The 27,045-nt window shown below is 40.5% G+C and overlaps 1 protein-coding gene and 2 pseudogenes across 1 annotated transcript in view; 1 reads left to right on the forward strand and 2 right to left on the reverse strand.

The window, feature by feature from the left end:
- Positions 1-27,045, forward strand: part of LOC128572926 (zinc finger protein 726-like) — a 204,214-nt gene that overhangs the window by 99,466 nt on the left and 77,703 nt on the right. The window lies entirely within an intron of this gene.
- On the reverse strand, positions 1,818-3,094 carry LOC128572935 (centromere protein N-like; annotated as a pseudogene).
- Positions 19,763-20,222, reverse strand: LOC128572944 (rab-like protein 6; annotated as a pseudogene).

The raw sequence follows: 27,045 nt of genomic DNA on the forward strand, positions 1-27,045 counted from the left end.
CACTGAAGAAGAATCAGAGTGTGGTGATCAAAAAGGAAATATCACAGGGGACTATAAAGCTTGAAGTCTGGAAATGCCAACAAAAAGGGAAAAGTGGGGGCGGGGAATGCAGGCTTACAGCCTGGGTGAAATATTAGGATTAGAGGCATAGATTTGGGAATAAGAACAGACAAGTGAAATCAAAAGAGAGACCTAAGTCTCATGTGAGTATAGATCTTGATGGAAGTTTTAACAAATAACAGGTAATTACAGAGGATAGTGGGAGTGGTAATTATTGCCCTTTCCATTGTCCCAAAACCAATCAGATGTATAAAATTGAGTCTTAATTTAATGATGAACATTCTCGACATTTAGATTTATCACAGATCATATTATAGCCTCTTGATTATTCAGGACAAATTAATCTAATTCATTGTTTTCTACCCAGTTGTCTGTTAAAGTATGGGGTTTCATTATTCTCTAGTACATTTGCTTGAGTCTAAGCAGGGAAAAAATGTCAATGAAGAAAACACAAAGTCTTTTTACAGGTTAGCAATTATAAAAAGGAAAGTGGTGGATGCTAAGGGGAAATGGATAAAACCACTGATCAAATTGGATTTGGCAGTTATATGAGACCTTTGGTCCTCCTGCCTGTTCCTGTTCTTTGAAAGGTGTATGTGTGTTTCTCTGCTTAGTGAATGTGCAGCATTTTTTGAACACAGCTGCCATTTCCCTCAGCCTAGATAATGTTATAGAAAATGAACCCCTGGTGTTACCAGGGCCTGGGAACCTATAGAGAGAACAATGCTTAGGGATCCATTCTCTGGCTCTGGATTACTTTCTTTGAATCTGTTTTATCAGAAATAAACATTTCACTTTTTCTTTTCAGTTTTCCAATGTCTTTATTCACAAATCAGTATAAGACTAGTCAGTTTGACTGTTACCTGTATGATAAGAAAGATTATGAAAAGTATCATATTTACGGGTGGTGCCTGTGGCTCAGTGAGTAAGGCGCCAGCCCCATATACCGAGGGTGGCAGGTTCAAACCCAGCCCTGGCTGAACTGCAACCAAAAAATAGCCAGGCGTTGTGGCAGGCGCCTGTAATCCCAGCTGCTTGGGAGGCTGAGGCAGGAGAATCATGGAAGCCCAAGAGCTAGAGGTTGCTGTGAGTCCTGTGTACATCATGGCACTCTACTGAAGGTGGTAAGGTGAGACTCTGTCTCTACAAAAAAAAAAAAAAAAAAGAAAAGTATCATATTTACTGACAAGAAAGTTATTTTATATAAATGAATCATTGAATATGCAACTCAGTGGATCCAGCTCTGCCCTTTGAACGGAGCAATTTTACACAGTCCTCCTGAAATGTATTGACTTGTGTAGTTTCTTGTTGCCTTATTCAGTGATCCAAGGTTTAAGAAAAAAAAATTCTGGAAACCAGCAATTAGAACCAGGCCTCACCAAGATTGAGAAGAGGCAGGAATAGTAAAATTGACACTAGAACATGATGCCCAGCAGTCTCAACCACTGTACCTGCTGTATGCTTGACTTTGGAGCAGCAAACACTCAAGGTCAAGTATGGAGCTGTATGTATGTGTATCCTTTCACCTCTCAAATGCCCACAACTCCTACACTTAGCAGGATATGGGGTCAAGGCAGCATGCTGTAGAAGAGGAAAGAATCAGTCCCAACAATTAAACTATATGAGTAATTCTAAGTTTCCAATACCAACAATTAACTTCTAAAATACAAATATATTGACAGAAGCTATAGAATGAGCCAAGAACTGAAATGTGTGCACAATATAGTCAAGGAACTGAGCTGCTTACAAAACACATCCTATTTATCTCTAATTTTAAAGTAATTCATTCTCTTGTTGAGTATGCAAGTGAACAGTGGAGAAAGTGGTACATTTGCAATCACGGCTGGTGCTAAGGATCTCAATGCTTCCAAAAGATGTGAGCTAGAGAACTTTATTAGGCAAGAGAGAGGTTCTTCCCTCTCAGCCAAGATGCCTCCATTTAAGTCACTTTTGAACTTTATTTCAAGCTTATATTGTACAAATTCTAGTTGTGGTTGAGGATAGTCTTCAAAAGTTACTAGGGTTATTCTTTGGACTCTTTCTGCTGTGTTTTCGGGACTAATCCTTGAATCCATGTTTATATCTAGCCCAAGGCTTCTTTCTTGTAGAGGAGTTGCAGAGTAGTGAGTTTCAAAGTTCTGATTATACTGCTTAAAAACAATAGTCTTAAGAGAATCCAGATCTTGGCTTCTCAGGTCCATTTTAACAATCTGATGGTGTTTGCTAGCAATCATCAGTGCCTGACCCAGAAGGGGTGCATTACACTTTAAAGTGGAGAAAGAAGCAAAGGCATAAGGAGTCTGGGAATAATACATCATGTAAGTAGGTCTGTACTTGTTTGGCTTTGTATACTGCAGTTCCCAGGTGATTCGAATCCAGACTGCATTGTCCTCAATGTCTTAGAAGCTGACCGTCACTTTTTTTTTTTTTTTTTGTTTGAGCCAGAGTCTCACTATGTTGCCCTGGGTACAGTGCCGTGATGTCACAGCTCAGCAACCTCAAACTCCTGGGCTCAAGCAATTCTCTTGCCTCAGACTCCCTTGAAGCTGGGAATACAAGTGCCCACCACAATGCCTGGCTATTTTTTCTTTGTCTGTTTGTTTGTTTGCTTTTAGCAGGCTCTGGCCGGGTTGGAACTCACCAGCCTCAGTGTATGTGGCCGGTGTCCTAATGGCTGAGCTAGGGCATGGAGCTGACTGTCACATTTTTTAATACTCTCTTCACAATTTTCTTAAATGAACTTTTGAATTGTTTCATATTAAAAAGGTCAGCATCTTCATTTGGTCCTTTACTCATCTGAAAAGCATCTCAAATTTTCTGGTGCTGATGAACTTGAGTAGAAATGATGTCTTGCATGCTTTTCCCCACATAGCAGAACTAAGTGTTGAAGGATAGATTCCTTTCTCTCCTGGAAATTCACTGTCTGCAGTTGATTTTCTGACAAAAAATCTCAGGCTTTTAGGATTGTTGTCATTTCAGTGATGGGGATTTTCAAGAGTGTCCTCTTCATAAACTCAGCAAGAATTTCATCCATCTCTTTGGCCCATCCCACATCTCCAGCCAGCCCAATACTCGGCAGCCATTCCCACCTGCTGTGCAGTCAAAGCCACCAATAATTCACTTTTTAATGAGTCATAAATTTGTAAGGAATAGTTAAAGTTAAACATGCTTCAGGGTTATTACAGGAAACTAGCAATATATAAAAGTTGAAAGAAATAGATCTTGATCTTAAAAAACTTCATTTACAACAAATGGTGCTAGCACAACTGGATAACCACATGTAAAAGACTGAAATTCAAGCCATAACTTTAACCACTTACAAAAATTGACTCAAGATGGATAGCAGACTTTAATCTAAGACACAAAATGATAAAAATCTTGGAAGAAAGTATGAGGAAAACTCTTGACGATGTTGAATCTGGGAAAGATTTTAAGACAAAGACTTCAATGGTCATCACAACAAAAATTATCAAATGAGACTTAAGCTGCAAAGCTTCTGCACAGTTAAGGACACATCAAGTAAAGCAAAAAGACAACCTTAGGAACTGGAAAAGATATATGTAGGGTATGAATCTGACAAAGGGTTGAGAACTAGAATCTACAGAGAACAAAAAAGAGTAAACAATCCCATCTACCACTGGGCAAGAGATATGAACAGAACATTTTCTGATGAAGACAAATGGCTAACATTTGAAAAAATGCTAATCATCCCTGATCATCAGAGAAATGCAAATTAAAACCACCTTGAGATATCATCTAACCCTAGTGAGAATAGCCTGCATCACAAAGTCTCAAAGCTGCAGATGCTGGTGTGGATGTGGAGAGAAGGGAAAACTTTTACACTGCTGGTGGGACTGCAAACTAATATATCTTTTTTGGAAGGAAGTATGGAGAATCCTCAAAGACCTCCCAGTTGATCCTGCAATCCCATTACTAGGCATGTACCCAGAAGGGAAAAAAAACTCTTTTGTCATAAGGACATTTGAACCATCTCTTTATTGTAGCTCAATTTACAATCGCCAAAATGTGGAAACAAATGACCACCAAGCCAAGAATGGATTAACAAACTGGTATATGTACACCATGGAATACTATGCAGCCATTTACACTTTTTTTTTGAGACAGAGTCTCACTTTATCGCCCTCAGTAGAGTGCTATGGCATCACAGCTCACAGCAACCTCCAACTCCTGGGTTTAGGCGATTCTCTTGCCTCAGCCTCCCGAGTAGCTGGGAGTACAGGTGCCCACCAGAAGGTCCAGCTATTTTTTTTTTCAGGTTGGCTGGGACGGGTTTGAACCCACCGCCTTTGGTATGTGGGGCCAATGCCCTACCCACTGAGCCACAGGTGCCACCCTATGCAGCCATTTAAAAACAGTTACATCTTTCATATTACATCTTTACATATTTTGTATTAACCTGCACTGAGTTGGAACACATTCTTCTTAGTAAAGTATCACAAGAAAGGAGAAGCAAGAATTCAATGTACTCAGTTCTAATATGAAGGCAGTAGATGATCTAATACAAGGTGGGGGGTAGAGGAAGGAAGGAATGGAGGAAGGGGCATGGAAGTTGTAGTGTATGGCATACCTCTTGGGGGTGGAGTACAATGATAAGAGGGACTTTACCTAAAAATGCAATCAGTGCAACTTAATTCTTTGTACCCTCAATGAATCCCAAATAAAAAAGAAAAAACAAAAACAAAAAAAAAAAGGAAAAGAGGGAGGCGGAGCAAGATGGCAGCCGAGTAACAGCTTCCTTGCATCTGGGCACCGTGAGTCTGGGGAGATAGGACTCCAGGCATCTCTGGCTGGTGCGAACTGCCTAGCATCACTCCTATGAGGATACAGGGAGTCAGCGAGAGACTTCTGGACCCCAAGAGGAGGAATAAAACAGTGGAAAACCGGCAAGTGGTCGCGTGTGTTCAATCCGTCTAAACCCACCCACAACTGTAAGTTCAGTAGCAGCGAGACTGCAAACCAGAAAGGTCTTACCTGTGAACTGTTTTGATGTCCTTGGAATTGGCACTGAGTTGAACTGCCCTGGGGAAGGCCTGAGTGGGAGTGCGGAGAACTTTGTCCGTTGTCTAGGGCCCCAGTCTGAGCCGCTGAGCCAGACGGAGCTAATAGTTTTTGGCGGTGGGTCACACGGAACCATTGCCAGTGATCTGCCCCGGCAAGCTCCCCCTCAGGGTCGCAGAGCTAGAAACGGGTGGGAGCTTGTAACCCAGCAACCAAGTAGCCTAAGGGTGGGGTCTGAGCTGCCTTGCAGCCCTAACCCTCAGGGGCAGAGTGAGACCGGTTTTGGCACACTGGGTAAGTGGATAGCCACTTCAGCACTGATTCCAGCGACAAGCACTTCCCTGAGAAAGCTTCTGCTCAGTAAGTGAACAAGTTCAAAGTGCCTTTTAAGTGGGCTGAAGAGAGATTTAGGGTGTCTACCTGCTGGGGTTTGAGAAACCAGCAGCCTCTAGTCGTATCAGAACTGTGACTAACATCTCATACCCCAGAAGACCACGTGTTGCCCAGACAATATTCAATAACATATACAAACTGCTTTGTTTTTGGTTGTGCATTTTTTTCTTTTTTTTTGTTTGTTTGGTTTTTTGTTTGTTTGTTTGTTTATTTTGATGTTGTTGATGTTCTTTTGTTTTTTAATTTCAATCTTTTCCATACAGATCCCTTTTTCTTTCTCAATTTTTCTAGTTTAATTATAATTTCCCATTGCTGCCTTTTTTAATAACTACAACTTCATTTTTGCTAGTGTTTCTACCCCTATCATTTGGTTTTTCACCCAATTGTATCCCCGTAAAGTTTTCTGTTTGCTTGTTTTGGTTTGATTTATAGCATTTTTGTCTTTCCTCTCTACTTGGTGGAGGTGGGGTACTGTGTCTGATCAGGTTAGCAAAGAGCTGCTGACCTCAAGGGAACCACCCAACTGGGCACCCCCAGAAGCTGGGGTTTTTTAAGGTTGTGTCAAAGTACCCTACTGTACACCTATATTGCCCTGTCTCCCTCTTTATGTACCTCTATTCTTTCTGTCAATATTCCTTATCCCCATCCCCTCTCCTTTCTCTATCTTTCTTTTTTTTTCTTATCACTTGGTCCTCCTTTCTTTCATCCCTTTTTTGCTCCTCAACCTTCTCAACCTTCTGGTCCTGTAACCCTTAGTCCACAGGCACAAGAACTTAAAGAGCAAGAGGAAGTGAAAGGAAAATTAGGGCAAGGAAACAGATAAAAGAAATCACTCATGAGGAAGAATCAGCAGAAAACTCCAGGCAACATGAAGAACCAGTCCAGAACAACCCCGCCAAGGGACCATGAGGTAGCTACTGCAGAGGATTCCACCTATACAGAAATGTTACGAATGACAGAAAGGGAATTTAGAATACACATGTTGAAAACAATGAAAGAAATGATGGAAACAATGAAGGAAACGGCTAATAAAGTGGAAATAACCAAAAGGAAATCCAAAAACAGAATCAAATCAGAGATGAACGATATGAAGAATATAAAAAGGATATAGCAGAGCTGAAGGAAATGAAACAGTCAATCAGGGAACTTAAAGATGCAATGGAAAGTATCAGCAACAGGTTAGACCATGCAGAAGAAAGAATTTCAGAGGTAGAAGACAAAGTTTCTGAGATAACTCAGATAGTAAAAGAGGCAGAAAAGAAGAGAGAGAAAGCAGAACGTTCACTGTCAGAATTATGGGACTTTATGAAGCGTTCCAACATATGAGTTATAGGAATACTCATAGTTATAGTTATCCCCCACAGGAATGGAAGCCATACTAGAGAATATTATAAAAGAAAAATTCCCAAACATCACCAAAGATTCTGACACACTGCTTTCAGAGGGATATCGGACCCCAGGTCGCCTCAACTCTAACCAAGCTTCTCCAAGACACATTGTCATGAACCTGTCCAAAGTCAAGACAAAAGAAAAGATTCTGCAAGCTACCAGGAGTAAGCGCCAGTTGACCTACAGGGGCAAATCCATAAGAGTGACCGCAGACTTCTCTAATGAAACGTTCCAAGCAAGAAGACAATGGTCATCTACCTTTAATCTACTTAAACAGAACAATTTTCAGCCCAGAATTCTGTACCCTGCTAAGCTAAGCTTAAAAATTGACGGAGAAATCAAATCATTTACGGATATACAAACATTGAGGAAATTCGCCACAACAAGACCGGCTCTACAGGAAATACTTCAACCTCTTCTGCACACTGACCACCACAATGGATCAGCAGCAAAGTAAGAACTCAGAAATCAAAGGACAGAACCTAACCTCCACACTGATGCAAAAGATAAAACTAAGCAATGGACTCTCACCAAATAAGACGAATAGAATATTACCACACTTATCAATTATCTCCATAAATGTTAATGGCTTGAATTCCCCACTGAAGAGACATAGATTGGCTGACTGGATTAAAAAACACAAGCCATCCATTTGCTGCCTGTAAGAAACACACCTGGCTTCAAAAGACAAATTAAAGCTCCGAGTCAAGGGTTGGAAGACAATTTTTCAGGCAAATGGAATTCAGAAGAAAAGAGGAGTTGCAATCTTATTTTCAGATACATGTGGATTTAAAGCAACTAAAGTCAAAAAAGACAAAGATGGTCACTTTATATTGGTCAAGGGAAAACTACAACAAGAAGACATTTCAATTCTAAATATCTATGCACCCAATTTAAATGCTCCCAGATTCTTTTTTTTTTTTTTTTTTTTTTGTAGAGACAGAGTCTCACTTTATGGCCCTCGGTAGAGTGCCGTGGCCTTACACAGCTCACAGCAACCTCCAACTCCTGGGCTTAAGCGATTCTCCTGCCTCAGCCTCCCGAGCATCTGGGACTACAGGCGCCCACCACAACGCCCGGCTATTTTTTGGTTGCAGTTTGGCCGGGGCCGGGTTTGAACCCGCCACCCTCGGTATATGGGGCCGGCGCCTTACTGACTGAGCCACAGGCGCCGCCCATGCTCCCAGATTCTTGAAGCAGACCTTACTCAGTCTGAGCAATATGATATCTGATAATACCATCATAACAGGGGACTTTAACACACCTCTTACAGAGCTGGACAGATCCTCTAAACAGAAATTAAACAAAGATATAAGAGATTTAAATGAGACCCTAGAACAACTATGCTTGATAGACGCATATAGAACACTCCACCCCAAAGACAAAGAATATACATTCTTCTCATCACCCCATGGAACATTCTCCAAAATTGATCATATCCTGGGACACAAAACAAATATCAACAGAATCGAAAGAATTGAAATTTTACCTTGTATCTTTTCAGACCATAAGGCACTAAAGGTGGAACTCAACTCTAACAAAAATGCTCGACCCCACCCAAAGGCATGGAAATTAAACAATCTTCTGTTGAATAACAGATGGGTGCAGGAAGAAATAAAACAGGAAATCATTAACTTCCTTGAGCATAACAACAATGAAGACACAAACTACCAAAACCTGTGGGATACTGCAAAAGCAGTTTTGAGAGGAAAATTCATCGCTTTAGATGCCTATATTCGAAAAACAGAAAGAGAGCAAATCAACAATCTCACAAGAGATCTTATGGAGTTGGTAAAAGAAGAACAATCTAAGCCTAAACTCAGTAGAAGAAAAGAAATATCCAAAATCAAATCAGAGATCAATGAAATTGAAAACAAAAGAATCATTCAGAAAATTAATGAAACAATGAGTTGGTTTTTTGAAAAAATAAATAAAATAGATAAACCATTGGCCAGACTAACTAGAAATAGAAAAGTAAAATCTCTAGTAACCTCAATCAGAAACGATAAAGGGGAAATAACAACTGATCCCACAGAGATACAAGAGATCATCTCTGAATACTACCAGAAACTCTATGCCCAAAAATTTGACAACATGAAGGAAATGGATCAATATTTGGAATCACACCCTCTCCCTAGACTTAGCCAGGAAGAAATAGAGCTCCTGAACAGACCCATTTCAAGTACTGAGGTCAAAGAAACAATAAAAAAGCTTCCAACTAAAAAATGCCCTGGTCCAGATGGCTTCACTCCAGAATTCTATCAAACCTTCAAGGAAGAGCTTATTCCCGTACTGCAGAAATTATTCCAAAAAACTGAGGAAGAAGGAATCTTCCCCAACACATTCTGTGAAGCAAACATCACCCTGATACCAAAACCAGGAAAAGACCCAAACAAAAAGGAGAATTTCAGACCAATCTCACTCATGAATATAGATGCAAAAATTTTTAACAAAATCCTAGCCAATAGATTACAGCTTATCATCAAAAAGTCATTCATCATGATCAAGTAGGCTTCATCCAAGGGATGCAAGGCTGGTTTAACATACTCACGTCCATAAACGTTATCCACCATATTAACAGAGGCAAAAATAAAGATCACATGATCCTCTCAATAGATGCGGAAAAAGCATTTGATAAAATCCAGCATCCTTTTCTAATTAGAACACTGAAGAGTATAGGCATAGGTGGCACATTTCTAAAACTGATTGAAGCTATCTATGACAAACCCACAGCCAATATTTTACTGAATGGAGTAAAACTGAAAGCTTTTCCTCTTAGATCTGTAACCAGACAAGGTTGTCCTCTGTCACCTTTACTATTCAACGTAGTGCTGGAAGTTCTAGCCAATTCAATTAGGCAAAACAAGGAAATCAAGGGAATCCAAATGGGAGCAGAGGAGGTCAAACTGTCCCTCTTTGCTGACGACATGATCTTATACTTAGAGAACCCCAAAGACTCAACCACAAGACTCCTAGAAGTCATCAAAAAATACAGTAATGTTTCAGGATATAAAATCAATGTCCACAAGTCAGTAGCCTTTGTATACACCAATAACAGTCAAGATGAGAAGCTAATTAAGGACACAACTCCCTTCACCATAGTTTCAAAGAAAATGAAATACCTAGGAATATACCTAACGAAGGAGGTGAAGGACTTCTATAAAGAAAACTATGAACTCCTCAGAAAGGAAATAGCAGAGGATATTAACAAATGGAAGACCATACCATGCTCATGGATGGGAAGAATCAACATTGTTAAAATGTCTATACTTCCCAAAGCAATCTACCTATTCAATGCCATTCCTATCAAAGTACCTACATCGTACTTTCAAGATTTGGAAAAAATGATTCTGCGTTTTGTATGGAACCGGAAAAAAACCCGTATAGCTAAGGCAGTTCTTAGTAACAAAAATAAAGCTGGGGGCATCAGCATACCAGATTTTAGTGTGTACTACAAAGCCATAGTGCTCAAGACAGCATGGTACTGGCACAAAAACAGAGACATTGACACTTGGAATCGAATTGAACACCAAGAAATGAAACTAACATCTTACAACCACCTAATCTTCGATAAACCAAACAAGAACTTACCTTGGGGGAAAGACTCCCTATTCAATAAATGGTGTTGGGAGAACTGGATGTCTACATGTAAAAGACTGAAACTGGACCCACACCTTTCCCCACTCACAAAAATTGATTCAAGATGGATAAAGGACTTAAATTTAAGGCATGAAACAATAAAAATCCTCCAAGAAAGCATAGGAAAAACACTGGAAGATATTGGCCTGGGGGAAGACTTCATGAAGAAGACTGCCATGGCAATTGCAACAACAACAAAAATAAACAAATGGGACTTCATTAAACTGAAAAGCTTCTGTACAGCTAAGGAGACAATAACCAAAGCAAAGAGACAACCCACACAATGGGAAAGGATATTTGCATATTTTCAATCAGACAAAAGCTTGATAACTAGGATCGATAGAGAACTCAAATTAATCCACATGAAAAAAGCCAACAATCACATATATCAATGGGCAAGAGACATGAATAGAACTTTCTCTAAAGACGACAGATGAATGGCTAACAAACACATGAAAAAATGTTCATCATCTCTATATATTAGAGAAATGCAAATCAAAACAACCCTGAGATATCATCTAACCCCAGTGAGAATGGCCCACATCACAAAATCTCAAAACTGCAGATGCTGGCGTGGATGTGGAGAGAAGGGAACACTTTTACACTGCTGGTGGGACTGCAAACTAGTACAACCTTTCTGGAAGGAAGTATAGAGAAACCTCAAAGCACTCAAGCTAGACCTCCCATTTGATCCTGCAATCCCATTACTGGGCATCTGCCCAGAAGGAAAAAAATCCTTTCATCATAAGGACACTTGTACTAGACTGTTTATTGCAGCTCAATTTACAATCGCCAAAATGTGGAAAGAGCCTAAATGCCCACCAACCCAGGAATGGATTAACAAGCTGTGGTATATGTATACCATGGAATACTATTCAGCCATTAAAAAAATGGGGACTTTACATCCTTCGTATTAACCTGGATGGAAGTGGAAGACATTATTCTTAGTAAAGCATCACAAGAATGGAGAAGCATGAATCCTATGTACTCAATCTTGATATGAGGGCAATTAATGACAATTAAAGTTATGGGGGGGGAAGCAGAAGGAAGGATGGAGGGAGTGGGTGGGGCCTTAGTGTGTGTCACACTTTATGGGCGCAAGACATGATTGCAAGAGGGACTTTACCTAACAATTGTAATCAGTGTAACAAGCTTATTGTACCCTCAATGAATCCCCAACAATAAAAAAAAAAAAAAGGAAAAGAAAAACTTCATTTACTAAGCTAAATATAAAAATGATCTAGTTACCACATAAACTCAAATATAATCTATTTCTACTTATTCACTATCAAACAACTACAAAGTTTAACAAACTTTTTTCTGGCAATAAGTATGACATGTGGTAATTTTGAGTGTCCTTAGACTTCCGAACATTTCAGAATTAAAGAAATTACATTTGTTGTAATGCTAATGCTAAAGTTTATTTCCCTGTTCTTTAAAAAGTAGCAGATTGAGTGTAACTCTGAGCTAATCAGATATTAAGTGTGTCAAGAGCACCCTGGTAAATGATTGTTGCTGTAAATGAATGGGGTTAACTTATTGTATGAAGATTTTATTTGCAATTTCTGTATCTTTCTGACTGTTTCCTTTATGTAAGCACATGTAGCAATGTGTTACTGAATATAAAACATTCAGCTCTTTTTTTTCTTTTTTTGAGACAGAGTCTCTCTATGCACTCTCTTGGAGTGCTGTGAACATCACAGCTCATAGTAACCTCCAACTCTTGGGCTTAAGCGATTCTCTTGCCTCAGCCTCCCAAGTGGCTGGGACTATAGGCACCCACCATAATGTCCAGCTATTTTTTTGTTGCAGTAGTCATTGTTGTTTTAGTTGGCCCAGGCTGGGTTCAAACCCATCAGCCTCGGTCCACGTGGCCGGCACCATAACCACTGTGCTACAGGCGCTTAGCCCAGAAATCTTTTTACAGCTTTCAGCATGTGCTGATGAAAATCATTTCTTTTCCGGTAGTGGTTCTTCATATATTATGGGAAATGTTGAAGACAAAAGTGATTATGATTGAAATTCAAATTGCTTTTTTTTGTTGTTTTTTTGAGACAGAGTCTCATTATGTCATCCTGGGTAGAGTGCCGTGGAGTCACAGCTGACAGTAACCTCAAACTTTTGGGCTTAAGGGATTCTCTTGCCTCAGCCTCCCAAGTAGCTGGGACTGCAGGTGACCTCCACAATGCCCAGCTATTTTTTTGTTGAAGTTGTCATTGTTTGGCAGGCCTGGGGGGGGTTCAAACTCACCAGATCTGGTGTATTTGGCTGGCGCTCTAGCCACTGAGCTACAGGCGCCGAACAAAACATTCAGCTCTTAAGACAAGAAGAGGAAAGACAAAAATGAAATTACCAATTTCACTGCTACACAAGCATGAGAAATGTTGTACTTTCTGTCCTCTAGAGTGTATTTGTGAGAAACAAACTTTATATTTGACAATTTTGTATGCACTAGATTTTGAGTCTGTGTAATGCTGAATGGTATGCTCAGTGTTAAAAGTGCTTTCTCCAATTATGTATGTAATAAGAATAAGAAACAGACCAAGACCAACTCTTTTCTTTTCAGAAAGAATCGTTAAAACATGAGAACACAGACAATGTGTTAATTTTGTATACTACTATATAAATGATTTTACTGTATTTGGAACGTGTGATTTTGTATAATATTGTGTAGAAAATCTGTACAGCAAAGCAAAGTACAAGGACATGTATCTACAGCAGGCCTAATTTCTTACTTTGGCCACCTCTACATGTTCACCAGTTTGTGGCAATCCCATGGGCAGTCAATTTACAGAGGTTTTTCTATATTTGTTAAAGATAACAGTTCTTCCTTATAAAATACTAGACAATGACTCTTTTATATAATTACCTAACTTAGAGTTGAAGGAAAAAAATGATTAAAATTCTTCTGGTCTCTGACTACTACAATAACAGGAAGATAAAGATTTTCTAAGATTAGACTAACAAATGTCAGGAGTAAAGCTTAGTTACATCCTCATAAATTCAAGGACAAGCTTTGGTTTCTAACCAGAGAAATAACAATCCTAAGGAGTTCTATTAATACACATCCATTACAGTTAATGTCCACAGCATCTTCCTAAGCTCTACATCAAAATAAAAACTTTCCACCCTAAATAAACAGAATTTATATTTGTCTGTAAAATGGAGAGATCCAGTATGGATTGTTAAGTGTAACATGGGTTTTCCCCATCCCTGATCCTCAGTTAAACCAGTATAATCTAGATATTCATAGAATAATCCTATAATTTTGCTCTCAACTTGGAGTGTGTGGACCTGATCAATAGATATCAATAGAGGAGAAGTTTCTACACTTATTTCTCATGTTCTGAAACATTGCGTCTGTGAAAATTTGCGGATAACCCCATGTTGAAGAAAATCAGTGGTACACTTTATGTACATGTTTATACCCTCTACAAGAAAAAGTTAAAAATAAAGTGTAGTTTTGTTAACTTCTCAAATTGAAGCTTATGTAGGCATGTCAGCAACTGCTTCCTCTTCCTCTGTTTTGTCATTCAAGTCACAGTTATAAGAAACATTAGAGGAGGTGTCTTTACTCTGCAGACAGCAGAAGGACAGATCTACAGGAAAGGAAATGTGAGAGAATAAGGAACTGACTGAGAAGCAGAGAGAAGTTAGCCCAAGATAGAAATAAGCAAAGGAATGGATAAAGGGGAAGAGATGGTGACACAGTACTGAGCACCAGGGGGTAGGAAGAAGACCCAGACCTTGAGGAGACCCAGGAAAGCAAGATACTCATCTTTATCAGAAAGGGAGGGGATGCCACAGAGACAACATTTGTAGAAACTGAAGGAGAAGTAACAAACTCAGAATCGACATGCTCAGCCACTTTAAGAGTCCTCTCATGGATGGGGGACAGTCAGGCTCAGGAGTGACCTCAATAGGATCCAAGACCAAAACAGTTGTTTGGGCTCATGCTCTGCTCTGATGTTTCACTTGTGGAAAGGAATGCTAAACTGTCTAGAATGATCTAGTTAGCCTTCTCAAAGGGGTCTTCCTCTGCAAGTCCATTCCAGAGACAGGGAATAGTTTTAGGGGAAAAGATGAAGCTGGGTGGAAGAGTTCTGCAGGTGGGCTCATAAAAACAGTCTATTTGAAGAACAAAGCCACAGTTGCATGCAAAATGACACAAAAGATACAGTCAAAGGAAAAACGATGCCAGGGAGAAAGGACAAAATAAATGGGAAGGTTAATGAAAACTTTAACTCTGATGTAGGGAACATGCTAACAAACTTTAGTTCATAAAGTGAACTACATGATCTATTTTTATTTTTATTAAATCATAGCTGTGTACATTAATGCAATCATGGGGTACAATGTGCTGGTTTTATACACAATTTGAAATGTTTTCATCAAACTGGTTAACATAGCCTTCACGGCATTTTCTTAGTTACTATATTAAGACATTTATATTCTACACCTAGTAAATTTCACATATACCCTTGTGAGATGCACTGTAGGTGTGATTCCACCAATTACCCTTCCTCCACCCATCCCCACCCGTCCCCTTCCTCTCCCCTATTCCCTTCTTCTTGGCCTATAATAGGGTTATACCTTTAAATAGAAAGCCATAAATTAGTTTCATAGTAGGGCTGAGTACATTGGATACCTTTTCTTCCATTCTTGAGATACTTTTCTAAGAAGAATATGTTCCAGCTCCATCCATGTAAACATGAAAGAGGTAAAGTTTCCATCTTTCTTTAAGGCTGCATAATATTCCATGGTGTGCATGTACCACAATTTATTGATCCATTTCTGGATCGATGGGCACTTGGGCTTCTTTCATGACTTAGCAATTATGAATTGGGCTGCAATAAACATTCTGGTACATATATCTTTGTTATAATGTGATTTTTGGTCTACTGGATATATACCTAGTAGAGGAATTGTAGGATCAAATGGCAGATCTATTTTTAGATCTCTAAGTGTTCTTCAAACATCTTTCCAAAAGGAACTTATTAGTTTGCATTCCCACCAACAATGTAGATGTGTTCCCTTTTCTCCACATTCACACCAACATCTCTGGTTTGGGGATTTTGTGATGTGGGCTAATCTTACTGGAGTTAGATGATATCTCAAAATAGTTTTGATTTGCATTTCTCTGATGATTAAGGATGATGAGCATTTTTTCATGTGTCTATAGGCCATGTGTCTGTCTTCTCCAGAGAAGTTTCTCTTCAAGTCCCTTGCCCACCCTGAGATGAGATCACTTAGTCTTTTCTTGCTTGTACATTTGAGTTCTCTGTGGATTTTGGTTATTAAACCTTTATAGGAGACATAACCTGCAAATATCTTCTGCCATTCTGAGGGCTGTCTGCTTGCTTTACTTACTGTGTTCTTGGCTGTGCAGAAGCTTTTTAGTTTGATCAGGTCCCAGTAATGTATTTTGGATGTTGCTTCAATTGCCTGGGGAGTCATCCTCATAAAATATTTGCCCAGGCCGGTTCCTTCAAGTGTTTTCCCTGCACATTCTTCTAGAATTTTCATAAGTTTAAGTTTAAATCTTTAATCCAATAAGAGTCTATCTTAGTTAATGGTGAGAGGTGTTTGTCCAGTTTCAGTCTTCTACAGGTCACCAGCCAGTTCACCCAGCACCATTTGTTAAATAGGGAATCTTTTTTCCACTGAATGTTTTTAATTGGCTTGTCAAAGATCAAATAACAGTAAGTCGCTGGGTTCATCTCTTGGTTTTCTATTCAGTTCCATACATCTACCTCTTTGTCTTTGTGCCAGTACCATGTTTTTATGATCACTATAGATTTGTAGTATAGTCTGAGGTCTGGTAGCGTAATTCCTCCTGCTTTGTTTTTATTTCTGAGTAATGTCTTGGCTATTCAAATTTTTTTTCTGATTTCACATAAAACAAAGTATTATTTTCTTGAGATCTTTAAAGTATGACAGTGGAGCTTTAATAGGGATTGCATTAAAATTGTATATTGCTTTGGGTAGTATGGACATTTTAACAATCTTGATTCTTCCCAGCCATGAGCATGGTATGCTTTTCCATTAATTAACATCTTCAGGTATTTCTTTTCTTAAAGTTTCATAGTTCTCTTTATAGAGATCTTTCATGTTCTTTGTTAGGTAAAGTCCCAAATATTTCATCTTCTTTGGCACTACTGTGAACGGAATAGAATCCTTGACTGTTTTTTCAGCTTGACTATTGTTGGTATATATATAAAGGGTAGAGATTTATGAGGGTTGATTTTGTAACCTGAGATGCTGCTGTATTCCTTAATCACTTCTAAGAGTTTTGTATTAGAATCTCTGGTGTTTTCCAGATATACAATCATATCATCTGTGAAGAGTAAGTTTGATCTCTTCTGGCCCTATATGGATACCCTCGATCACCTTTTCTTGCCTAATTGCGATGGCTAAGACCTTCATTACAATGTTAAAGAGCAGTGGAGACAATGGGCAAACTTGCCTGGTTCTTGATCTGAGTAGAAATGTTTTCAATTTTACTCCATTCAATACAATATTGGCTGTGGGTTTGCTGTAGATGGCCTCTATCAGTTTAAGAAATGTTCCTTCTACATTCCTAGAACACTTCTAAGTGTTCTGATCATGAATGGATGCTGGATATTATCAAAAGCTTTTTCTGCATCAATTGAGAGAATCATATGGTCTTTGTTTTTAATTTGTTTATGTGCTGAATTATATTTACAGATTTACTTATATTGAACCAGCCTTGAGACCCTAGGATAAAAAGTCCACTTTGTCACGATGTATAATTTGTTAGATGTGTTGCTGGATTCTGTTTGCTAGGATCTTATTGAACATTTTTGCATCTATAATCATTAGTGATATTGGTCTAATAATTTTCTTTTCTTCTTGGATCTTTTCCTGGTTTGGGGATCAAGGTGATGTTTTCTTCATAAAATGTGTTGGGTAGTATTTCATCTTTATCTATATTTCGGAAAAGTTTGAGTAACATAGGTACTAGTTCATCTTTAAAGGTTTGGTAGAATTCTGACGTGAAGCCATCTGGTCACAGGCTTTTCTTTTTAGGGAGATTTTGTTTGGTTGATGCTATTTCTGAACTTGATATAGGCCTGTTCAACATTTCCACTTCATTCTGACTAAGTCTTAGAAGATAGTGTGCTTCCAAGCATTTGTTAATTTCCTTCAGATTTTCATATTTCTGAGAATAAAGTTTCTTGTAATATTCATTAAGGATTTTTTTAATTTCTGAAGAGTCTGTTGTTATTTCATCATCCCACTAAGTTGTTAACGTCCTCTCTTTCTGTTCTCTTGAAGAAGGCCTGCAGTGCTACAAATTTCCCTCTTACGACCGCATTTGCAGTATCACAGAGGTTCTGATAATTCATGTCTTCATTTTCATTTTGTTCCAAAAATTTGGTAATTTCCTTCTTAATCTCATCTCTGACCCAGCTATCATTCAGCATAAGGTTATTTAGCTTCCATGTTTCTGTATGAGTATGCGGATTCCTGTTATTACCGAGTTCAACTTTTATTCCATGATGGTCCGAGAAGATGCAAGGAATAACTTCTATTCTTTTAAATTTGCTGAGGTTAGACTTGTGACCTAAGATGTGATCAATTTTGGAGTATGTTCCATGGGCTGATGAGAAGAATGTATATTCAGTTTTTTTTTTTGCATCTGTAACTCGACTTTATTTTGCACGCAGTAACTTGTGAAGACCAGGCTGTGTCTGCCTCCAGGCCCAGTGCAGGTGGCATCTGTCCTCCAGCATCCACTGTCTCTCCTGGCCTGGGCCATCCCAAATGCTGGCTGGAGTGCCCAGTGGTGCTCCAAGTGCTCCATCCCAGTGCATCCTGTTGCTTCAGGCCCAGGCAGCAGCTGCACCATGTCAGGGTGCAGCCATCTGACCATGCCTGGTGCTCCTTGAGTGCTCTCTGCCACTAGGGTCTCATGGCCACTGGACACGTGTCTGCAATTCTTCCCCAGGCTGGCTCATGTCTGCCTGTACTTTCTATTCATTCTTCGGGTGGCAGGAAACAGTCCCAGTTGTCCTCATGGCTGAATCTCCAGTGCTCTGCTCCTTCGGTAGCTGAGGGATGTGACACAGAGCAGTGTGGCAAAGTCTATATACAGGATGTTTCGGTGGAGCTGACATGGCCACTCAGCTTTTAGACTTGACTGTACATGGGGAAAGCCACTTCCTACTGGCTGCCTCCTGCATCCTGTATGGGAGAAAATGCTCACCTCCTGGTTCTGTCTCTGCTGTTCACTGCGGGTGGCTCCTTTGTGCCCTGTTGAGCTGGAGCTCACATCTGGGGAGGTGACCTGCTCTGACTATCTGTCCAGAAACACAGCTCCCCAGAGACTGCCAAGTGTGTTAGTGGCCAGCATGGGTGGTGCTACAGGCCGGGAAGGTAGGTTGAGGCACAAGGGCAAAGGCTGGCAGAGGTGGTGCTGGTTGGCTGTGGCCAGTGAGGAGCTGCAGTCCTATGTCCCTCAGGCCTGAGTGGTTGATGTGAGAGCTCTTCCCAGGCTAGTACATGGAACCAGGGTAGGCTGCAAGCCTGATGGTGGTGTGGTGTGCCCTGAGGTGAACAAGGCCTGCTGTGCGACCTGATGGCATGGTCCCAGCACTCTGAGCCATGCCTGAGTGTCAGGGATGGGGCTGCCCTGCTGTGCCTAGGCTCTGCTCCCACACTGCTGGTCTTCATGGGGACCACCTTCTCCCGGGAGCCCAGAGCCCAGGTGTGTCAGCTGCTGGTGCTGAGGCTCTAGCTGATTCTGCTGATTCTTGCCCACAACTCCACACACAGGATTGGGAGCTCATGCCCAGTCACCAGGTGTTGTTTTGTGCACTTCCCCCTTGCTGTTCTGCTCTCCCTGCTTGGGAGCAATGAGCCTTATCTAAGGGTCCTCCTGGTGAGTCCTCAAAGGTAGGGATCTTCAGAAGCCCACTGCACAAGTGGCCATAGGGCTGCCAAATCTTAGGTGGTGTTTTCAGGAAGGGCCTAAGACTACCCTTTGCACCTGGCTTGAGACTATCTGCCCCACCATCCCTTGGCCCGCAGATGTGGTCATGTCCCTGCCCCAGGGCCAAACACCACAGAGACAGCCAGGCTAGGTGCTCTGTGTGGCTCTCTACTGGCCACAGCTGGTCCTACAAGAGGCACTTGGCACCTGCAGAGTGACGCTGACCTGTTATCTGCCAGAAAAAGTGGGTGGCCGAGGTCATGTGGGGCCAAAGTCTTGGGTGGCCCTGCCAGCCTGCCTCCGGCCTTACCACTGCTTGATGATGTCAAACATCATGACCACCCCATTGCAGTTCTTGTATACGTCCAGGAACTCAGCATCCAGGGCCATCTCAGACTGCACCTCCTGGGGGTTGTTCTCCATCTTCAAGCCATCCCCTGGCTTTTTACATTTTCCTTTGTCAACCATGTCCCAGACCTCGACTTTCACGATGTGATCTGTGGTCTTGTAGCTCCCGTGGAGGCTGGTGACCTGGATTTTCTGCGTGGGGATGTACTCCTCCACAAAGGCCTTGCCCTGCAGCCAGTGCCACAGTGCCGTCTTGCCCGTGTTCCTGTCTCCTCAGGTCACTATCTTCATGTTGTACTGCACCCCATTGGCAAGCGCCTCTGCAGCGCCTGGTTCATGGACTGTAGCCCGGCAGGGATGTTCTTGTCCCGGCTGGGGTCTGCTCCAACTCCACCAGTTTCTTCAGGGCAGAAAACATCTTCCTGCTGCGATGTCCAAGCCCAGGTGTTGCCACGAGCTCAGCAGAGGTGGCAGTGCGGCCTGTCTCACACCATGTCCTGGCGGCCGGGGTTTCCCTGCTGCCTGAGCCAGCATGACCACAGGCCGGGTCCCGGTGGCTGAGCTCGCCCTCCAGCGGCAGCTCCAGCACTTCAGCTACGGTGGCCCCACTCCAGCTCCTGCTGCCCCTGGTGCAGCCGCTCTCCACCTGCCTGTGCTGCCATGTTGGCACCTGCTCAGCCGTGTATTCAGTTTTATTAGGATGAAATAGTTTGTAGATGTCTGTTAAATGCAAATGTTGAATGGTTAAGTTTAATCTAAAATTTCTTTGCTGAGCTTCTTTTTTTCATTTTTATTTATTTTATTTTATTTATTATTATTAAATCATAACTATGTACATTAATGCGATCATGGGGCACCAAACACTGGTTTTATAGACCGTTTGACACATTTTCATCACATTGGTTAACATAGCCTTCCTGGCATTTTCTTAGTTATTGTGTTAAGACATTTATATTCTACATTTACTAAGTTTCACATATACCCTTGTAAGATGCACTGCAGGTGTAATCCCACCAATCACCCTCCCTCCGCCCACCTCCACTTTCCCTCTCCTCCCTTTCCCTGTACCCCCTATTCTTGGGTTATAACTGGTTTATAGCTTTCACGTAAAAACCATAAATTAGTTTCATAGTAGGGCTGAGTACATTGGATACTTTTTCTTCCATTCTTGAGATACTTTCCTAAGAAGAATATGTTCCAGCTTCATTCATGTAAACATGAAAGAGGTAAAGTCTCCATCTTTCTCTAAGGCTGCATAATATTCCATGGTGTACATATACCACAATTTATTAATCCATTTGTGGATCAATGGGCACTTGGGCTTTTTCCATGAATTAGCAATTATGAATTGGGCTGCAATAAACATTCTGGTACAAATATCTTTGTTATAATGTGATTTGTTGTCTTCTTGGTATATACCTAGTAGAGGAATTATAGTATTGAATGGCAGATCTATTTTTAGATCTCTAAGCATTCTCCACACATCTTTCCAAAAGGAATGTATTAATTTGCATTCCCACCAGCAATATAGATGTGTTCCCTTTTCTCCACATCCATGTCAACATCTCTGGTCTTGGGATTTGTCATATGGGCTAATGTTACTGGAGTTAGATGATATCGCAAAGTAGTTTTGATTTGCATCTCTCTGATGATTAAAGATGTTGAGTATTTTTTCATATGTCTGTAGGCCATGCGCCTGTCTTCTTCACAGAAGTTTCTCTTCAAGTCCCTTGCCCAGCCTGTGATGGGATCACTTGTTCTTCTCTTGCTTATACGTTTGAGTTCTCTGTGGATTCTGGAACCACAGAGTTTTGATAACAGGGTCCCACTTCAGTGATTTACTACACAGCACTTGTTGGTGGATGAGGCAGTGTATGGCTATTAAATGAGAATGGTTATGTTTGTCCATCTATTGGTTAATGCAAGCAATTACACCTTTCTTAGACCCCACCATGCCAGGAGCAACATCATTTGTCACACTGGGTAGTTTTGCCCACTCCAAACTATTCATAGTGTGGCAAACCTTTTCATAGATATCCTCTCCTGTAGTTGTTCCTTTGATGCTTTGCATGCAAGAAGCTCTTCTGTGACTTCAAAATAGTCACTTGTCCTACGAATAAAAATTATAAGTTGTGTAGAATCACGAACATCATTACTTTCATTGAGTGCCAAGAAAAAACAGGAAAGTTTTTTTGTTGAGTTTTGCAAATGCTGATGCAAATTGTCTCCCATTTCTTCAATCTTTCATGTAATTGAGGTCCTTAAAGACTCACTATACTAAATAAATTGGCCTTCTCTGGACACATCTCTTTGGCAACAGAAAGAAGGCATTCTTTAACAAATTCTTCCTCCATGAATGGTCTGCCAGTGAACGCTATTAGCTTGGCAACTTGAAAATTTGCTTGCACTGCTGAAGTATTTAGCTGTTTCTGCTCCACAAAAGTATTTTGCTGAATTGTCAATGTATATTTCAGTTTTAATATTTGATATTTTCTCACTTCTCCAACCAAACAATCATATTTATCTTTATGTTGAGTTTGATCGTGTTGACACAAATTGTATTCTTTGAACACAGACACTATATTCTGGCATATCAAACACACAGCTCTTTCCTTGTACTGCATGAACAAGTAATCATAAGTACAATGTTCTTTGAATATCCTACACTTTGACTCAATTTTTCTCTTTCTTGATATTATTGTTTCCTAGGAATTCCAAATTGCTATTAGTAAAATACCAATATATATATATACAGTGCTCCAAAAACGATATACCAGCAATAACTTTGCCCACTCAGAGACATATAGATTGCACTGCCCATCAATGCAGTCTGATCAGTGCCCATCAATGCAGCCTTGCCAGTGTCCATATTGTGGAACTCCGCTTTTACCTCAGGCTCACACGGGTGCAGTGCAGGAACAGGCACAATTACAGAGCCAGTTCCTCCACCACCTTTGCAGTTCACAATACAATCTGCAATCTGTGGACTCGCACAGGAATCTGATCACATGGTCTTCTCACCCATGCGATCAGATTCCTGTGCAAGTTCACAGATTGCAGTGCGGTTTGCACAGTGTGAGCCTAAGGTAAAAGCGAAGTTCCACCATATGGGCATTCGCGAGGCTGAAATGATGAGGACTGTCAAGGCTGCATTGATGGACACTGATCAGACTGCATTGATGAGCACTGATCAGGCTGCATTGATGGGCAGTGCAATCCATATGTCTCTGTGTGGACAAAGTTATTGCTGGTGTATTGTTTTTGGAGTGCTGTATATATATATATATATATATATATATATATATATATATATATTGGTATTTTACTAATAGCAATTTGGAATCCCTAGGAAACAATGATATCATGAAAGAGAAAAATTGAGTCAAAGTGTAGGATATTCAAAGAACATTGTACTTACGATTACTTGTTCATGCAGTACAAGGAAAGAGCTGCGTGTTTGATATGCCAGAATATAGTGTCTGTGTTCAAAGAATACAATTTGTGTTGACACTATCAAACTCAACATGAAGATAAATATGATTGTTAAGTCAGAGAAGTGAGAAAATATCAAATATTAAAACTGAAATATACAATATTAAAACTGAAATATACATTGACAACTCAGCAAAATACTTTTGTGAAGCAGAAACAGCTAAATACTTCATCACTGCAACAAGTTTTCAAGTTGCCAAGCTAATAGCATGCACTGGCAGACCATTCATGGAGGAAGAATTTGTTAAAGAATGCCTTCTTTCTGTTGCCAAAGAGATGTGTCCAGAGAAGGCCGATTTATTTAGTACAATGAGTCTTTCAGGACCGTCAATTATAAGAAGGATTGAAGAAATGGGAGACAGGGCAGAGCCTATGGCTCAGTGGGTAAGGTGCTGGCCCCATATACCAAGGATGGTGGGTTCAAACCCACCCCCAGCCAACCTGCAACAAAAAATAGCTGGGCATTGTGGCGGGTGCCTGTAGTCCCAGCTACTTGGGAGGCTGAGGCAAGAGAATCACCTAAGCCCAAGAGCTGGAGGTTGCTGTGAGTTGTGACACCACAGCACTCTACCGAGGGCGACAAAGTGAAACTCTGTCTCTAAAAAAAAAAAAAAAAGAAAGAAAGAAATGGGAGACAATTTTCATCAGCATTTGCAAAACTCAACAAAAAAACTTTCCTATTTTTTCTTGGCACTTGACGAAAGTAATGATGTTCATGATTCTGCACAACTTACAATTTTTATTTGTGGTATGAATGACTATTTCAAGTCACAGAAGAGCTTGTTGCACTGCAAAGCATCAAAGGAACAACTACAGGAGAGGATATCTATGAAAAGGTTTGCCAAACTGTGAATAGTTTGGAGCTGGACTGGGCAAAACTACCCAGTGTGACAAATGATGTTGCTCCTGGCATGGTGGGGTCTAAGAAAGGTGTAATTGCTTGCATTAACCAATAGATGGACAAACATAACCATTCTCATTTAATAGCCATACACTGCCTCATCCACCAACAAGTGCTGTGTAGTAAATCACTGAAGTGGGACCCTGTTATCAAAACTGTGGTATCTTGTGTTAACTTCATTAGAGGTAATGCACTAAACTACAGACAATTTCAGGAATTTCTGTCTGAGCTAAATGTTGCCTATGAAGATGTTCTGTACCACACAGAAGTCCACTGGCTGAGTCAAGGGAGAGTTTTGAAACATTTCTATGACTTAGTTCCACAGATTACAGCTTTTCTGCTTTCAAAAAACAAAGAAGTACCAGAGCTCAATGATGCAGAATGGAAATGGCACCTTGCCTTTCTGACGGATGTATCAGAGCTATTCAACCATTTCAATGTGCAACTTCAAGGAAAGGGGAAGCTCATCTGTGATATGCAATCACATGTGAAAGCATTTGAAGTAAAATTAGTCCTCCTCATCAAACAAGTGAAGGCGGAAAATTTCTGCCATCGCCCCACAACTCAAAATCTGTTAGCGGACAATCCATTGGTTGCATTACCAAATAAAACATGTGTGGATTCACGTGAAAGGTTGCAAAAGGAGTTCCAATTTACATTTAAAGAGCTTCATCTCCATGAACAGGACATACAGCTTTTCTGTAACCCATTTTCTATTGACATTGAAAATGTGGATATGGGCGGGTGACGCGCAGGGAATTTGGATCCAACTGGGCAGGTCGGGAGTGCATGAGAGTTTTTGGCCAAGGCTGGGTTTGAACCCACCACCTCCAGCATATTGGGCCAGCGCCCCATGCCTTGAGCCACAGGCACCGCCCTTATCCTTCCTTCAGTAAAAAGCTGCCGGAGAAGTCAAAGGCAGAAAGGCCAGTGGTTGCCGGAGTTGAAAGGAAGGGGAAGGAGAGACTCTATTCAGATTTTTTTATACAGTCAGGATGTGCAGATTTAACAACTCTGTTTGCTTCAGTTGATCTGAGTCCACCTGGGCTGCCTTCTATACCACTTCCACAGGCACAAGAACTTAAAGAGCAAGAGGAAGTGAAAGGAAAATTAGGGCAAGGAAACAGATAAAAAAAAAAATTCATGAGGAAGAATCAGCAGAGAACTCCAGGCAACATGAAGAACCAGTCCAGAACAACCCCACCAAAGGACCATGAGGTAGCTACTGCAGATGACTCCACCTGTAAAAAAATGTTAGGAATGACAGAAAGGGAATTTAGAATACACATGCTGAAAACAATGAAAGAAATGATGGAAACAATGAAGGAAATTGCTAATAAAGTGGAAAATAACCAAAAGGAAATCCAAAAACAGATCAAATAAGAGATGAACAATATGAAGAATATAAAAAGGATATAGCAGAGCTGAAGGAAATGAAACAGTCAATTAGGGAACTTAAAGATGCAATGTAAAATATCAGCAACAGGTTAGACCATGCAGAAGAAAGAATTTCAGAGGTAGAAGACAAAGTTCTTGAGAAAACTCGGACAGTAAAAGAGGCAGAAAAGAAGAGAGAGAAAGCAGAACATTCACTGTCAGAATTATGGGACTTTATGAAGCGTTCCAATATACGAGTTATAGGAATTCCAGAATAGGAAGAAGAATGCCCCAGAGGAATGGAAGCCATACTAGACAATGTTATAAAAGAAAATTTCCCAAATATCAACAAAGATTCTGACACACCGCTTTCAGAGGGCTATCGGACCCCAGGTCGCCTCAACTCTAACCAAGCTTCTCCAAGACACATTGTCATGAACCTGTCCAAAGTCAAGACAAAAGAAAAGATTCTGCAAGCTGCCAGGAGTAAGCGCCAGTTGACATACAGGGGCAAATCCATCAGAGTGACCGCAGACTTCTCTAATGAAACGTTCCAAGCAAGAAGACAATGGTCATCTACCTTTAATCTACTTAAAGAGAACAATTTCCAGCCCAGAATTCTGTACCCCGCTAAGCTAAGCTTCAAAATTGACGGAGAAATCAAATCATTTACGGATATACAAACATTGAGGAAATTCGCCACAACAAGACCAGCTCTACAGGAAATACTTCAACCTGTTCTGCACACTGACCACCACAATGGATCAGCAGCAAAGTAAGAACTCAGAAATCAAAGGACAGAACCTAACCTCCACACTGATGCAAAAGATAAAACTAAGCAATGGACTCTCACCAAATAAGACGAATAGAATACTACCATACTTATCAATTATCTCAATAAATGTTAATGGCTTGAATTCCCCACTGAAGAGACATAGATTTGCTGACTGCATTAAAAAACACAAGCCATCCATTTGCTGTCTGCAAGAAACACACCTGGCTTCAAAAGACATATTAAAGCTCCGAGTCAAGGGTTGGAAGACAATTTTTCAGGCAAATGGAATTCAGAAGAAAAGAGGAGTTGCAATCTTTTTTTCAGATACATGTGGATTTAAAGCAACTAAAGTCAAAAGAGACGAAGATGGTCACTTTATATTGGTCAAGGGAAAAATACAACAAGAAGACATTTCAATTCTAAATATTTATGCACCCAATTTAAATGCTCCCAGATTCTTGAAACAGACCTTACTCAGTCTGAGCAATATGATATCTGATAATACCATAATAACAGGGGACCTTAACACTCCTCTTACAGAGCTGGACAGATCCTCTAAACAGAAATTAAACAAAGATATAAGAGATTTAAATGAGACCCTAGAACAACTGTGCTTCATAGACGCATATAGAACACTCCACCCCAAAGATAAAGAATATACATTCTTCTCATCACCCCATGGAACATTCTCCAAAA

Source organism: Nycticebus coucang, chromosome 20, assembly GCF_027406575.1.
Source record: "Nycticebus coucang isolate mNycCou1 chromosome 20, mNycCou1.pri, whole genome shotgun sequence".
NCBI classification, from domain to species: domain Eukaryota; kingdom Metazoa; phylum Chordata; class Mammalia; order Primates; family Lorisidae; genus Nycticebus; species Nycticebus coucang.